This window comes from Procambarus clarkii, chromosome 25 (assembly GCF_040958095.1).
Source record: "Procambarus clarkii isolate CNS0578487 chromosome 25, FALCON_Pclarkii_2.0, whole genome shotgun sequence".
In the NCBI taxonomy this organism is placed as follows: domain Eukaryota; kingdom Metazoa; phylum Arthropoda; class Malacostraca; order Decapoda; family Cambaridae; genus Procambarus; species Procambarus clarkii.
The window spans coordinates 11898313-11915417 of NC_091174.1; the positions used below are offsets into that span (position 1 = coordinate 11898313).

The 17105-nt window shown below is 43.2% G+C and overlaps 1 long non-coding RNA gene and 1 other non-coding gene across 3 annotated transcripts in view; one reads left to right on the forward strand and one right to left on the reverse strand.

Annotated features, from left to right (window-relative positions):
• Window positions 1–1957, forward strand: part of LOC123756568 (uncharacterized) — a 14221-nt gene extending 12264 nt beyond the window's left edge. Inside the window, exons 7-8 of the transcript XR_011229604.1 lie at window positions 52–227; window positions 1689–1957. This is a non-coding gene — a transcript (uncharacterized protein). The remainder of the gene's footprint in view (window positions 1–51; window positions 228–1688) is intronic.
• The window catches only part of LOC138368639 (uncharacterized), a 392302-nt gene that overhangs the window by 40454 nt on the left and 334743 nt on the right, over window positions 1–17105 (reverse strand). The window lies entirely within an intron of this gene.

Here is a 17105-nt window from a genome sequence, read left to right on the forward strand (position 1 = left end):
AACTTTTATGTGTCCACGCCCTGAGAAACTCAGCATGTTTATCCTCACCAGCTGATCGACTGGGCACAGGCGCGGTACAGCCAGGGCACCTATGACCTCATCTACCTGCTGTCCATCGGTGCTGAGCCCGAGGTGAGGCGCCAGGTCTACCTGGAGGCCAAGGAGGAGTACTTCAGAGCCTTCAACGTCACCCTCAGGCACCTCCAGGCTGGTCTCACCTACCCAAGGTCAGCCTCAAGCATCACTTCTCAAGCATAAACTTAACATTTAAAAAAAAAATACAAAAGATTGCAACAAGATTAGTGCTAAGAGGGTTCAGCTACGAGAATAGAACAGTGGAACTAAATCTCACAACTCTAGAGGATAGAAGGAACAGGGGGGGATATGATCACAACATACAAGATACTGAGGGGAATAAGTAAAGTGGAGCCTCTTCAAATTGAGAGAAAGTAGGATAAGAGAACAAAGGTAGAAGCTGGAAATGCAACTGAGCCGAAGGAATGCACATAAATACTCGGGCTGGACGGTAGAGCGACGGACTCACTTCATGCAGGTCGGCGTTCAATCCCCAATCGTCCAAGTGGTTGGGCACCATTCCTTTCCCCCGTCCCATCGCAAGTCCCTATTCTGACCCCTTCCAAGTGCTATATAGTCGTAATGGCTTGGCGCTTTCCCCTGATAAATCCATCTCCCGTACCCTGTACGGGTTGTCAACAAGTAGAGTGTATTGTGCACTCTCCATCCAAAACTTTAAGGCCAGATTCGACAAATAAAGAGCTAGACCTCACTCCTTGGTAGACACTGTTAGGTAAGCACTACTAGGTAATCATAGACACCCTCCCTCCCATATTCGCATCCCTCCGTCACTATCTGTCTCTTGTACATCTATCTCTTCCACTCCCGTTCTCATCTTGCACCTGGTAGAAAATTTAAAGAAAACGAATACGCGAAGCGGCAATAAATGGTTAACTAAGACATACTTTCCACAGGTATTTTGCCTTGCATGAAGAGTATGATAACCGCAAAAAATATTATAAAACATTGAATTGGATTGCATTTAGATGTTAACATTAGTCAGTGAAACCTTCTATAACGAAACCTTAAGTAATTATTTTTGTTATTTGAGTTTTTTTTTTCCATTCGTATATAGTACATCTTAATATTGTACAATATATAAAAACAATTCACCAATGTTTCATGCTGCACTGTAACTTATAACAATTAATTAAAGGATATTCCCGTAAGTGCTTCAGTGACGAAGTTTGTTCGGACCACACAACGCTGTAAATGCTTCACCCCACGTACTACAAATACAAATAATCGCCAACAGAGCCTAAACACCTAACCTAACCAATGCCTAAATATGCACAATATGCTAATATATAACAATTAATTTATATTTGAGAAAATTCCTATTCTGAATGAACAGCATGTTAGCAATTATGAATGCGTCATTGGGGTCGACCGCGGGATGGAATGGACTTGGTCTGAGGACGAGTTGCGCCATCAGTTTGTGAGTCGTGTGTAAACCGTTTTTTCATTCATAACCGGGGGGGGGGGAGGTTTGGCGGGGTGCATGGAATGGACTTTTGGGTCTTTGTTTAGATGACGGGCTGCCACATAATGCTTCCCACGGCGACTCCCCCAAGACGAGGACTGAGCGTGACTGAGCGTACCTGTGCCTGCAGGTCGGTGTTCGAGGCAGACATGGTGGTGAGCGAGCAGCTGAGCGTGGTGTGGAGTGTGGCCAGTATCAACCTCCTGTACTCCAGCGGCCAGGCTCCAGCGCCGACTGCTTGGGCATCCTCACTGACGTCCTCAGCAACCCGAATAATGGAAGCCTCCGAAGATGCCTCTCCCAAAACCCTCCTCCCAGAAAGCTTCTGACACCAGGCGCCGCTGCTCCTCGTCTCAGAGACCTCGTTCACACACCAAACATTGTGATTCCCAGAACTATATCGCTATCTTTCTCCGCTGATTTTGTTTTCCCGGACACCTGCTTTTATTGTATTATTCCCCTTCCCCGCCACTCACCCTCCTCCATAGTTTTCCTCCCGAACCTCTCCCCCCATCACTCACATTCCTCATTAGTTCCAAACTCAAGCAGAGGCCCTAACGAAATTTCAATGAAGTGTTTCAGGGTGCCGACATGGACCCCCTCCACCACCACTAGTCCTCCACGCCATGCTCTTGGAGGAGGACCACACAGTCTCCTCCTCCTGCTACTGGAGGTGACGCTCATCAAGACTTCACAACCTCTTCTCCCAAAATAACCCGAGCCAAGACTGCTCTTGGTGACATAGTAAACTGTTATGTCTTCTTGTGCTGTGTGATGGAGTATCCAGGTCGTCTCTGTGGCTAAATATACCTTTCTTTTATTTTAGTTTCTGTTTGAAAGCCGATATATGCGGGGGAATGGAGATGAATCTCACTTGTTCATAACATTAAGATTTTAATGCTTTTTATTTCCTTTGGTAGTTTGTAAAATATATGATTTATTTGTGATTTCTTTTATTTTCACACAATATAAAAAGACAAGAGATCTGCCCGAAACGCTATGCATGTTTTTGGTTTTAGAAAGAATGAAAAAACACTCACATGTACTCTCACAACAAGATGTACCTTCTTCCATATAATTAACTAAATAAATAGATAAATAAATAGATAAATCAGGTATTAAAACACGCTGTCTGTGACGTGATGGCCGAGTTCCCACCTGTGTCTTCCAGCTTATTGTTGACATTTTTTCCATTAATAATGTTTGACTAAAATGAACAAAAAGACTTTAATAATAATAATAATAATAATAAAAATAATAATTAATTATTATTATTATTATTATTATTATTATAAATTTCTTATTATTTTCTTATTAATAGTACGCGCATCACACACGTTTCACTCCTAGCTAGAATATATTATCAAAGTCGCCACCCATGTACCTGGATTGCACCTGGAGATGGTTCTGGGAGTTCTTCTGCTCCCCAAGCCCGGCCCAGGGATTGGCATGACTTATGAGAACTTGGTCCAACAGGCTGTTGCCTGGTGCGGCCCTTAAGAAAACATTTCAACTACAGTCCGGTTGGTCCGGCACTTCTTGCAGAAAACTATTCAGTTTTTCTTGATGACTACGACTTTTGTTCCGGCAATATTTCATATAATTGCTAAGAGGAAACTGAACAACCGTGGACCTCTGGTGTTCATACAGTGTTCTCTGACTGTGGCTATGGCACCTCTACTCCTTACTGTCTCTATTCTGCATTTCCGTCCATATCGTTCACTCTAGTATGTTGTTATTTTACTGTGTAAATTTGGTACCTGGCCCGCCAGTATTTTCATGTATATATTAATTGATACCTCACTCGTCTCCTTTCTAGAGGGTACATTTTGAGAGCTTTGACACGTCCCAATAGTTTTGGTGCTATATCGTGACTATGCGTGCCATATATGTTTTCTGTATTCCCTCTATTTCAACAATCTCTCCTGCTTTAAAGGGTAAAGTGTGAACCAAGCTGTACTCAAGACGGGACAGTATAGATGATGTTAACAGTATAACCATTGTGATGGGATCCCTGGTTTTGAAGGTTCTCGTAATCCATCCAATTATTTTTCTATCTGGCGCTATATTTTCTTGGTTATGCTCCCTGAATGTTAGGTCGTCAGGCATCATTATTCCCAGATCCTTTACATGATGCTTTCCTATTCCGTGCAGATATGATTGTGTCTTGTACCCTGTATTTTGTTTAAGATCCTCATTTTTACCGTACCCAAGTACCTGGAATTGACCATTGTTAAACATCATGTTATTTACTGCTGCCCAGTGAAAAAACTTATTAACATCAACTTGTAGTTTTTCAATGTCTTCAACAGAAGTAGTTTTCATGCTGATTTGAGTGTCATCTGCAAAAGATGACGCGAAGCTGTGACTTGTAATTGTGTCTATATCTGACATAAGTATAAGGGAAAGCAGTGGTGTAAGGACTGTGCCCTGAGGTACAGAGTACTTCACTTAGCTTGGACTTGATTTTGTTTGAGTGTTACTCTTTGCGTTCTGTTTGACAGAAAATAGAATATCCATCGTCCTACTTTACCTGTTAGTCCTATGACCTCATTTTGTGTGCTATCACTCCATTCATCAAATACCTTTGCAAAGTCCGTGTATACCATTTCGACATTCTGTTTTTCTTCAAGTGCATCAGTGATTTTGTCATTGTGGTCGAGTAGCTGCGAAAGGCACGATCTTCCCGTTCTCAATCCACGTTGACATGAGTTGTGGATGCCATTAGTATCCATGAAACTCGAGATATGACCCCTGATCACTCTCTCTAAAACGTTTATTATCTGGGATGTTAATGCGACTGGTCTATTGACCAGACCACACACTAGAAGGTGAAAGGACGACGACGTTTCGGTCCGTCCTGGACCATTCTCAAGTCGACTGTGCCAGAATGGTCCAGGACGGACCGAAACGTCGTCGTCCCTTCACCTTCTAGTGTGTGGTCTGGTCAACGTACTTTAGCCACGTTATTGTGACTCATCGCCTGCGACTGGTCTATATGTTTTAGCCAATGCTTTGCTCCCTCCCTTGTGTAGAGGAGCTATATCTGTTGAGTTAAGCATTCCTGGTACCTTCCCCGTGTCTAAGATATTTCTCCACACTATACCGAGTGCGAGTAAGGTTACCAAAGTCGACCACGTGACGGAAATAAGATTATATTTCTTTACATCTGATATGCATCTTGGATCTGCGGCTTGACCTGGTTTAGGGTTCTGACTATATTTGCCAAGCAAATAATTGTTTGTTGCTTGCTCGCCTGCTCAAACCTCATCCAACTCACTCAACTCACTCACTGTCTCCTTTCATTCTGCCTTAAATATTAGTTCGTTACCCTTAGCAGGGAGGAGGGGGCGGGGGGGGGGGCGTAGTCAACTGGAGATGTTTGCCAACTCGTCCTCCAAAGTACAATACAAGTCAAATACGAACGTATAAATCTTAATTAGTCAGTATTTGACTTGAGTGTTGTGACCCAAGCGACCTCTTGTTCTGATGATGGGCGGGCACTTGCAGTACGTGGACGAAACATTTTGAAGTGCACTTCCTACACAGAACAAAGCAATGTTCAGGAAGAGTTTGAATACAATCCGTTTTGATTCGTCTATAACAGTCAGTCCTCATCTACAAAGGCCAAATGTTCGTTTATCCAGCCGCTAACCCCTGTTTCGTTGAGGTTATCTTGAGATGATTTCGGGGCTTTTAGTGTCCCCGCGGCCCGGTCCTCGACCAAGCCTCCACCCCCCAGGAAGCAGCCCGTGACAGCTGACTAACACCCAGGTACCTATTTTACTGCTAGGTAACAGGGGCATAGGGTGAAAGAAACTCTGCCCATTGTTTCTCGCCGGCGCCTGGGATCGAACCCAGGACCACAGGATCACAAATACAGCGTGCTGTCCCCTCGGCCGACCGGCTCCCTGTTTATAGATGAAAAGCTCTTTACATACGACTCACAACGTTCGAACATTTCTCAAACATGCAGGCGATGAGTCACAATAACGTGGCTGAAATATGTTGACCAAACCACACACTAGAAAGTGAAGGAACGACGACGTTTCGGTCCGTCCTGGACCATTCTCAAGTCGATTGTGAGACAATCGACTTGAGAATGGTCCAGGACGGACCGAAATGTCGTCGTCCCTTCACTTTCTAGTGTGTGGTCTGGTCAACATATCTCAAACATTGCCTCGCTGGAAGGGCCAGCACTGTGGGGACATGCCCAGCACACCACTGGAACATTACCTAACACAGTGCACAGTTACAAACCAAATAACATTTCAACTAAGATTCAACAGAGCAGAAGTTGTCAAACACATTGGGCATAATCTTACTTAAGCCAACATACGAGTCATAAATACTCATACTCCGCTTAAGTAAAACAGAAACAAGAAACAAGCAACACATAGTGGCCCAGCGATAGGCCTAGGGGCCCGCGCAGGAATAACCCTGTCAAAAGAAAATGCTTCGCTAACGACCTCTGCAGGAATTGCAACTTTGCAAATGTACTAAAAAAAATTTTTTTTTTTACTACTTTTTTTTACCCCACGTACTAAAAAAATACAAATAATCGCCAACACAACCTAAACACCTAACTAACGCATAACTAGACCTAGAACTTTAATATGTAGTGTATATATGTGAAAAACTTCTTTTTAATACAAACTACGAAACAATTATGAATGATTTAACGGGCCTGGCCTGAGGACAGGATGCAGTCCTCATAAACATTGGCTAAAAGCTCGTTAATCCAGCGGCCAACCCCCCTGTATATGAATGACAAACACTTCACACACGACTCAACTGATTACATTCCAGCTTTGATCATGTGCTTCACTCTCCAGCTGCCGAACACCACCTCTCTAAATGCTTCATCCACGTACTTCACATAAGCTTACTTATTTACAAAATCTGTATATATAAATTGAATATGGAAAAAATGTGTTTGGTTACAATGTCAAAATTGACGAATGCTTCCCTGGGGGGTTCGGCCGGAGCTTGGACGAGCATAGGCTGAGAGTGAGCTACAGCAGGAGGACAGTGTCAGCGAGGCGGACAGCCCGTCTACTATCCTAACTTATACTATTATACTATATACCCCATTTCAAAACGTTACCTTTCGCCTGTGACTTCACAATAAAACTACATGTGCTGAAGCTATGAATAAACACTGACGCCGTACAATGGGATCGAATCCTTGTTCCTGGACTCCTGGGCCACACGCACGATGGACTTCAAAGTACCTCATCCGAAAGCACTACTTAATGGAGTTTAGAAGGCACCATCCCGGTGCCACAACCCCAAGTCTTGCGACCTCCCCGAGACTAACGCCATCCTTGTCTCAGCTTACGCCAAGTTACCCTTATCAACAGCAACTTTGCACGTGCTGAGTATCACATTACGCAAAGTTGGAGACGAAACGGGCCATGACTCCCGCCACAGCTGGAGTCTATGTTTCGAAACATAGACTCCATGAACTCCATAGAGTCTAGTTTGGCGTCTATGCATATTATGCATATTATGCCAACTTGATGATGTTGGGATTAATTTTTGTCGGGATGAGGAAGTCTGTAATTAGGCTTATCGAGGTGCTCTTGGCTAACTACTGACCTTAACCAGGACGCTACCCACAACAGCTGTCTAAATCCCGGGTACCTGTTAATTGACAAGTGAATAGGCGCATCAAGTGAAAGGAAACGTGTTTTACCGTTTCTGTCCCGCCCACAGATCGAATCCCGGATCCCTTGGTCGGGATTCTACGATGTAGACCACTGCGCTATACTAGTTTCCATATGACTCAAAATAGTTATCAACTCGTCTATAATAACTAGGTTTCTCTCTTTGGTTAAATAATGTATTTATGTGCATTTATCCGAAAGCCACAATCTCCCTAGTGGGCTTGACTGGGACAGGAAGCCGGTGGCTTGTCAAAGATCTCCCCTTTGTTCCTGAGGACTTTTTGTATCTGATTTTTTTAACTGAAGTAAAGTCTTGGCATTTACATCATCTGCGGGTAGGAGGTTCCATGGGATTATAACCCTATGGGTGAAAACACATCAACTCACGGGAGACGTCTCCCGTCACGCAGGGTGCAGTCGCACCTCCACAGATCTCCAGTATCATCTATTGATACTGGTGATGGCTCAAAAGGGCCACTACTTACGGGCTATTCATGCCCGTGCCACCTTTTGGGTGGCTTAATGTTCATCAATCAATCAATCACATCAACTGTTACATAGTGTCCTACACTGTTGAGTTTGACGCCGCTGCCTCAAGGCCAACTGCTGCCTTCAAGTATTTGTAAGACGTAAAAAATTCCCCCCATGTTCTGTAATAGTTGAAACACTGGCAAACAAACACCCAACATGGAGTCTAGTGTCTACACACGAGCACAAACCCAAACTGTTATATATAGATTAACAAGGATCTGATTAACAAGGTTAATCTAAAGATTAACCCTATTACAAATTAACAATTTCAACTAAAGTTCTTTCCCCACATATCTGCCCTTCTCCCTTCTTTTCCCTAGCACCCACCTCTCTTATCTCCCTCCCTCTATTTGTCTCGAACTTGTGCCTGATGCTCTTATGAATGACTTGCTCTAACCTGTCAGCACACAAGTGTGTACTCACCTATTTGTACTCACCTATTTGTGCTTGCGGGGGTTGAGCTTTAGCTCTTTGGTCCCGCCTCTCAACTGTCAATCAACAGGTGTACAGGTTCCTGAGTCCTCTGTGTGGAATGACGTAAGAGGCCTACTCGCCTGTGATTGGGGTATATCCCAACCGTCATACAATTTGAGTATTAACGTGTGTGTGTGTGTGTGTGTGTGTGTGTGTGTGTGTGTGTGTGTGTGTGTGTGTGTGTGTGTGTGTGTGTGTGTGTACTCTCCTATTTGTGCCTGCAGGATCGAGCATTGACTCTTGGATCCCGCCTTTCTAGCCACCGGTTGTTTACAGCAATGACTCCTGTCCCATTTCCCTATCATATCTTGTTTTAAAAGTATGAAAAAGAGTTTGCTTCCACAACCTCCTCTTTAAGTGCATTCCATTTTTCCACTACTCTCACGCTAAAATAAAACTTCCTAACATCTGTGACTCATCTGAGTTTCCAGCTTCCACCCATGTCTCCTCGTTCTGTTATTATTCAGTGTGAGCATTTCGTCTATTTCCACTCACTCCCAAACAGACCACATAGTATCCTCTCACACAGATAGGAGTTTACCTCCAGGTTTCCCCTTAAATACCCATGGAACTGTATGTTGACCAGACCACACACTAGAAGGTGAAGGGACGACGACGTTTCGGTCCGTCCTGGACCATTCTCAAGTCAAGTCACAATCGACTTGACAATGGTCCAGGACGGACCGAAACGTCGTCGTTCCTTCACCTTCTAGTGTGTGGTCTGGTCAACATTCTTCAGCCATGTAATTGTGACTCCTCGCCTGTACATGGAATTGTATAGTAGAGGGACTGATAGACAGATAGAGACAGGGAGCGAGGAGCCTCGCTAGGTCTACGCTCAACCCGTTCTCGCACTTTCGTATAGTCAATATTGACTAATTAAATACGTGCATATGTGATATACTAAACATACTAGTTTACCTTGAAAAGCTTCATAGAAAACACCGACCTTACCTAACCTTCTTAGTATGTTAAGATAAGCATCTTATTGCTTCGTAATTACAATTATTACTTAACCTATTATAGGTATAGGTATATAATCTATAACTATTATAGGTATAGGTTATTTTGTATAGGTATAGGTATATATAGGTTATATACCTATACCTATAATAGGTATATAACCTATACCTATTATAGGTATAGGTTAGGCAATAATTGTAATTACGAAGCAATAAGATGCTTATCTTAACATACTAAGAAGGTTAGGTAAGGTCGGTGTTTTCTATGAAGCTTTTCAAGGTAAACTAGTATGTTTAGTATGTCACATATGCACGTATTTAATAAGTCAATATTGACTGTAAGAAAGTGCGAGAACGGGTTGCAACGCTGGCCTGTCCCAGGTCGGTGGGGACTGTCAGCCGTATCATCCCTCCTTGGTAACAATCTTATAATCAGAGACTTTGGTGAGTGAGTGTGTAAGGCTGACGTATATTTGGTGGTTTCCAATTTAAGTGTTGTGTAATTTTTCAGGGGCAGTCAGCCGTAGTTGCTCTCAATTTCTTGTGTGGTGACTTAAATTCTGCATTAATGTTGACATTTAAACACCCAATAAAATGGCTGAATTATGATACACATACGAGTAAATATATAATAATAAGCGGGAAAACCACTTGTGAAAAATCAAGAATACTAAACGCGTTTTCGGCTCGACTTGCTTTCCTCAGAGCATTTTAGAATCATGGATTCTAAAATGCTCTGATGCAGGCGAATTGAAAACGCGTTTAGCATTTTTTATTTTTTCACATGTGGTTTTTCCGCTTACAGCACTCTGACGTGTATTTGCTAAAGATTCTGTCTTAAAAGATTCTTGGCCATATGATTTACATGTTTACAAGTGTTACGTGATAGCATCAGTTAATATTGTGGTATAGACAAGTTCCATTCATTGTCTTATAAATAACTCTTGAATAGATTGATTGATTGATAAAGATTAAGCCACCCAAGAGGTGGCACGGGCATAATTAGCCCGTAAGTTGTACAATTTTTTGTTCAGTAATTCTTTTCAGTATTCTGAGGTTGCATTTAATCGTCAAGCTGTTATTGCGGGGGAGGATACTGCTTGACAGTCTTTATGAGGGTGTCCAGCTGCTGGACACCTTTGTTGACCAGGAGAGTGGCTGTGTTGATGGCTTCAGGGTGGCCACTGCAAGATTCAGGGACTCTTATCTTGAATAGATGGTGGCAGCCCTTTTCTACCTTCTCCCTACCTCTTTCCTTCAGCACTTGCCTTCCCCTTCCATTCTAACCTTTCCCTTTCTCCTGACCACTCTTCCTCGTTCCTTCCTTCCACCTGTCTACCTCCCTTACTATGAGTTTTCTCCCATATTTTTCTCCAATTACTGTTCCGTTACAAGACTAGGAGGCGGGCTATAGTGGGAGAGGAAAGAGGGGAAGGAGAGGGATGAAGAAAGGGGAGAGAGAGAAGGATGGAGAGAGGGGGAAGAGGGAGAGACACACATGGACACAACCAGGTTCCCCATCTTGTGTTTTATAAAAGAACAATCCCTCGACAAACAATAGAGCCTCGGGTCTGATAACAAACACACCGTCAGTCAGATCCCTGTGGAGTCTTCTTGTTAACTTCTCCTCAAGACTGTCCGCCCTGAATACCGCGCTCCTCCTGATAACTTTATCAGATCCATCACTTTGAATACTCTTGATGCCCCTGAACAAACGCATTGTTTCTCAAGGGCTCGGCTATTTGTAGAGAGTTGCAGCATGAGATGAACACCAGAGATGCTGGGATAGAACGAGGGTGGATTAATTCTCAGTGTGAGATAATCACCTATTTAGTGATGAGTGAGACATATTTGTCCAAACTGAGAAAGGTGTTTGGGCTGGTCCAGGGCAGAACGTTTACAGTAACGTAAATGAAACAATGTAATTATATATTTAAGAAGTTGTGAGGAGTTCAATTGGACTTCAGGAGTTCAACAATTGGACTGTGAACCTGACTGGGAGTGAGATGAATGTATGTGTAAATAACGTCTTCTCTACTAACAGGTCGCATTTTGTACGTTGTGGTAACCAATGTTACAAATGCACCCATCTCTAAAAAGTAACGGCTCTTAAATATTCAACGTTTTCTACGAGTCGGACTCGACAGGTTAAGATTGTTGCTAGGGTAATTATCTGGTTAGGTGAAGAGGTTAGATTGTACACGTAGAGGCAGATGAAGAGTACGGGGCTGGCGTGAAGATATATATTAACACCTGTATGGCAGGTGTTAACATAAATGAACAAATCCACAAGGGCCGTGACGAGGATTCGAACCTGCGTCCGGGAGCATCCCAGACACTGCTTTAATCGACTGAGCTACGACAGGATAAAAAGGTTAGTGTGATCTCTGTGTGTAGTGTAAGGTGTTAACATACATCCTCGAGTGTGACATTGAGGACCAAGGCCAAGTGCTGTACTTGGAGTTGCTGCTCGTATCCGGGACATTTTGTGACGGAGTTTCACGAAGTATTGTTGACAATTCATGGAGGAGTGTTAATCCTTCGTGGAGCCGGACTTAATGTTATACCAGAATACATAATAGCTCTGATTAATGGGGTTTTGTGTATCCTGTATCACCTCGCTACGAAAAGAACGATACATCCTGACCACGATCCAAATTCATCCTTATAACATACAACATAGGAATACATTATATGCTTCATTTGATTAATATTGTATTTGTAACTAATTCTCTTTCAAGACATGTATAGACTACAGAGAGACATATACTAAATATAGAAGTGAAAGAGATATGGAGTTGTATTAAGTATGTGTTTTTTGAAGTGAAGGCGGGACGTCCACTCCCCCTCCCCCCCCCCTATCCCACCCGAAGCCCCATATAAATCGGACTCTGCATCACTTGAGCTGACACGGGAGACATCTCCCGTCACGCAGGGTGCAGCCGCACCTCAACAGATCTCCAGTATCAGCTCTTGATACTGGTAATGGCTCAAAAGGGCCACCACTTACGGGCTATTCATGCCCGTGCCACCTTTTGGGTGGCTTCATCTTCATCAATCAATCAATCACTTGAGCTGTTGTGCACGTCAGACCCCGTAGATGCCTCTGCTTGACTCAACAAATTTCAAGTGCAAGAATGCCTAATAATCTATACTAATTGTCTAGAAAATCATTTGCTCAAGTTATCTGTTGGTGGGTAGAATATGTCTACTCGATGTTTTGTTTACATATTATTTAAGCCGGGTGTATATAGTTTAGTTTTACAGTCTTAAAGTGTATATAAGACGCGTTAAATGACGAAACTCAGAGGGGAAGGGAACTATCAGAAGGGAAAGCGTCAAGCCATTACGACTATATAGCACTGGGAAGGGGTCAGGATAAGGATTTGGGATGGGACGGGGGGAAGGAATGGTGCCCAACCACTTGGACGGTCGGGGACTGAACATCGACCTGCATGAACCGAGATCGAATGTCAGAGAGAGAGAGAGAGAGAGAGAGAGAGAGAGAGAGAGAGAGAGAGAGAGAGAGAGAGAGAGAGAGAGAGAGAGAGAGAGAGAGAGCGAGAGAGAGAGCGAGAGAGAGAGCGAGAGCGAGAGCGAGAGAGAAGAGAGAGAGAGAGAGAGAGAGAGAGAGAGAGAGAGAGAGAGAGAGAGAGCGAGAGAGAGAGAGAGAGAGAGAGAGAGAGAGAGAGAGAGAGAGAGAGAGAGAGAGAGAGAGAGAGAGAGCGAGAGCGAGAGCGAGAGAGAGAGAGAGAGAGAGAGAGAGAGAGAGAGGTCTTAGACACCAGCTGTGAGAGGTGTTTTCCACCATGTGAGAGAGAGCTGACTAAACCAGAGACAGTACAACACAAATTAGTCTCGCTTGTTCAGAGTTTAATACTGAGAAAGTGATCGATTTCAGTGTTCTGTATTTTGACTTGCTTGAGTTGAAAATATATGAAATGCTGCTCATAAACATAGAAAAATATGAAAAAACTATGAAGATGACATTGGATCCAAAGCAAAGCAACTGAAGTTACTACATAGTCATATACAAATAACAATTACAATAAAATATTAAGTGATTGGATATGCAAGAAAATGACAGGAAAAATTTGCGAGGAGCTGTGACTTGTGAGAAAGGAATACTGACAGCCCATTTCAAAACTGGAGAAATTCCTGACCTGGAGAGCTTGCAGAGATCCTTTACTGCTAGAATCCACTCGGTAAAACATCTAAACTATTGGGAAAGACTAAAATGCCTATATCTGTATTCTCTTGAGCCCAGGTGGGAGAGAAACATAATTTACACGTGGAAAATAGTAGTGGGGATGGTCCCAAACCTGCACACAGAAATAACACAATATGAGACCAGGAGGCATGTCAGGATGTGCAGAATACCCCCGTTGAAAAGCAGAGGTGCAACAGGTACTCTGAGAGAGAACTCTATCAACATCAGAGGCCCGAGACTGTTCAACACGCTTCCACTACACATAAGGGGCATAGCTGGCCGACCCTTTACAGTGTTCAAGAGAGAAATTGATAAGCACCTCCAAAGGATACCTAATCAACCAGGCTGTGATTCATACGTCAGGCTGCGAGCAGCCGCGTCCAACAGCCTGGTTGACCAGTCCAGCAACGAGGAGGCCTGGTCGAGAACCGGGCCGCGGGGACGCTAAGCCCCGAAATCATCTCAAGGTAACCTCAAGGTAAGGTAGCTCAGAGCTCGTTTCAATATATATTAAATTACGACAGAGCAGGAACAGCTCCCAGTCTCAAGGGAGGAGGAAACCCTAGAAGAGACATTGAGATAAAAGCCGAGGCAATGAGACACTAGCATCAATAGATGATAATAAAGCTATGAGACCAGATACTTCACCATGGATAATATAAGAAGCTACACATTCCCCTCGATATACTCTGGTCTTTAATATTACAACTGAGAAAGGAATACTATCCTCATGTTGGAAAATGGTGAATATCATGTCAATAAATCAGAAAAGATTTAAGAAGGCACTAAACAACAGACCAGTGCCACTGACAAGCACCCCCTGCAGTGTATTCGAAGGAACATTAGGATCAGATAGTTTAAAACCTAGAGAGGATCAGATATGTAACCCAACACCTCAGGCAAGGAAAATCCTGCCTAACGAACTTTCTGAAGTTTTATGATAACGTAATAAATGTAACACAAGACATAAGTTGGGTTAATTGTGTATTTCTGGAATACACATGCGAGACTATTACACAAACTTAAGAGGCAAGCAGGAGTATGTGCATGAGTACAGGCATGAGTAAGCGTACCTAACAGACGGGAGTCAGAGTGAAAGTGAGGGGAAAGAAAAGGTTGGACTGGTGTAGAGTAATCAGAGTACCTCAGCTGCTGGTGATGGCACCCATATAATTTCTCAGTAATGTTACTGAGGTGAGCACATGAGTGAACTCCTACGTGTCATGTTAATCTGATGATGTCAAGCTAATAAGAGGAGCCGAGACACGTGAACGTCTTAAAATACTTCAAGATGACTTTAACAAGTTGCATGGTCCGATGATTGACTAGAGTTCAACACAAGGAAGTGTAAGGTGATAGAAATGAGTTATTAATACCATCACAATAGATTACTGACCAGCCAGTAAGTATACTTTAGTACTGATCAGGCTTAGACTAAAATAAACTAAAGTAAACTCGGAGTATACACACCAAGAAGCGAAATAAACCTTTATATAATCTTTACTATTTACTGTCAAATTTAAAGTAATATATTTAATTAATTTATTTATTCAGAATATCACCACAAAATGTGATCAATAATATATGCATATAACTTGTTTAATTCTTAATCCTTTTCAATATTTGTCTCTATCTGTTCTTGTGGACATTTGATCTTATCAATTGATAAGGTTGATAATGAGTACAGCGTCAGACGCAGCGGAGTGCTCAATGTTGCTAGTGGGTTCAACGACCGCCCGTCCCTGGCGACTCCCATTGGACGGCCTTACCTATTACAACACCCTCCCCCCCCCCACGCTGCTGGCTCCTGTAACCACCTGTAACTCCTGCGTAGTTGACATTTCTTTCACGCCACAACTTTGTACCCGATACAAAACTGGCAGTGGTAGACGTGGTGCCAAACAATTGAAGACTTGCCACGGCAACTGTGAGCTGTATTGTGAAAGTGATAGTGATAGTGACTTGTATTTGCTCGACACACAAACGTCTCAGTGTTAAAGGTTCCACACGTTCTGCTGCTGGAGGTACAGGCTTGGTACATGGGTACCATGTATATAGTGGAGGTATACATGCTTGGTACATGGGTACCATGTATATACTGGAGGTATACAGGCTTGGTACATGGGTACCATGTATATACTGGAGGTATACAGGCTTGGTACATGGGTACCATGTATATACTGGAGGTATACAGGCTTGGTACATGGGTACCATGTACATACTGGAGGTATACAGGCTTGGTACATGGGTACCATGTATATACTGGAGGTATACATGCTTGGTACATGGGTACCACGTACATACTGGAGGTATACAGGCTTGATACATGGATACCATGTATATACTGGAGGTATACATGCTTGGTACATGGGTACCACGTACATACTGGAGGTATACAGGCATGGAACATGGGTACGACGTACATACTGGAGGTATACAGGCTTGGTACATGGGTACCACGTACATACTGGAGGTATACAGGCATGGTACATGGGTACCACGTACATACTGGAGGTATACAGGCTTGGTACATGGGTACCACGTACATACTGGAGGTATACAGGCATGGTACATGGGTACCACGTACATACTGGAGGTATACAGGCTTGGTACATGGGTACCACGTACATACTGGAGGTATACAGTTTTGATGTATGGGTTGTTGTTGTTGTTTCAGATTTAGCTGCTCAGAACGAAGTGTCCATGTAGCACGGGCTATGGTGAGCCCGTAAATCGGGTTGATTGCTAAAGATTAAGCCAACACAAGAGGTGGCACGGGCAAGAGTAACCCGCGGGTATCGGATTATGCGGTGTGGTATTTTGTACCGATGGCCTGTTGAGAGCAGGTGCGGTGCTTTGGTAGGTCTGGTGATGGTGCAGTCTGTCCTCCCGAGGTTTCCCAACGTCAAGAAAACGGTCAAGTTAAATTGTCCTCGCCTAACCTACCAGAGGACCCAAAACAGAAAACGGAACAGTACGTCACTTTCGTCAGCCGCTTTCATTTTTTAGTACGACAATTTTTGGCCTTGTGTAACGCATACGCTCGAAATGCGACGTTCTTTGTAGGAGGACAGGTTGTGTGGTGTGTGTAACTTGTCCTCAGGGAGGAAATCCGCTCAAGGGAATGGATTGGGAATGACTATATAATTAGTGCTGTTATCTACTGTCTATCCATGGTTAGGTTACGGCTACTTTATTTTAACGTTTGGATAGGTTAGGTTAGGTTAATATGACGTATTATTGACAATAATATGAAATATGGAATTTGAAAACTATTTGAGTGTACCGCAAATTCCGTCTACAGAAAACCCAATTCTTCAAAGAAAACGTTTTCAGAATACACTTTTTATATTTAAACCAACGATTTTTATTTCAATAAAGTTATAACGTGAGAATAATCTCTGTTTGCGACAAAGGTTCATTTGCTAGTTTACATGCAGACTATTACTAGAACCATAATAGGCTTTCAGACCATCACAAATATCTAAATTTCTATCCAGGTGGGGTTAGAGGGGGGGGGGGGGTGTTCTCAAAGTAATGGATTTGGTCTGAGGACGGGCACGTGCGTGTTTTTATTTACTATTTGTGCTTGCAGGATCGAGCCATGTGTGTGTGTGTACTCACTTAGTTGTGTGTGTGGTGTGTGTGTGTGTGTGTGTGTGTGCTCACCTAGTTGTACTCACCTAGTTTTGCTTGCGGGG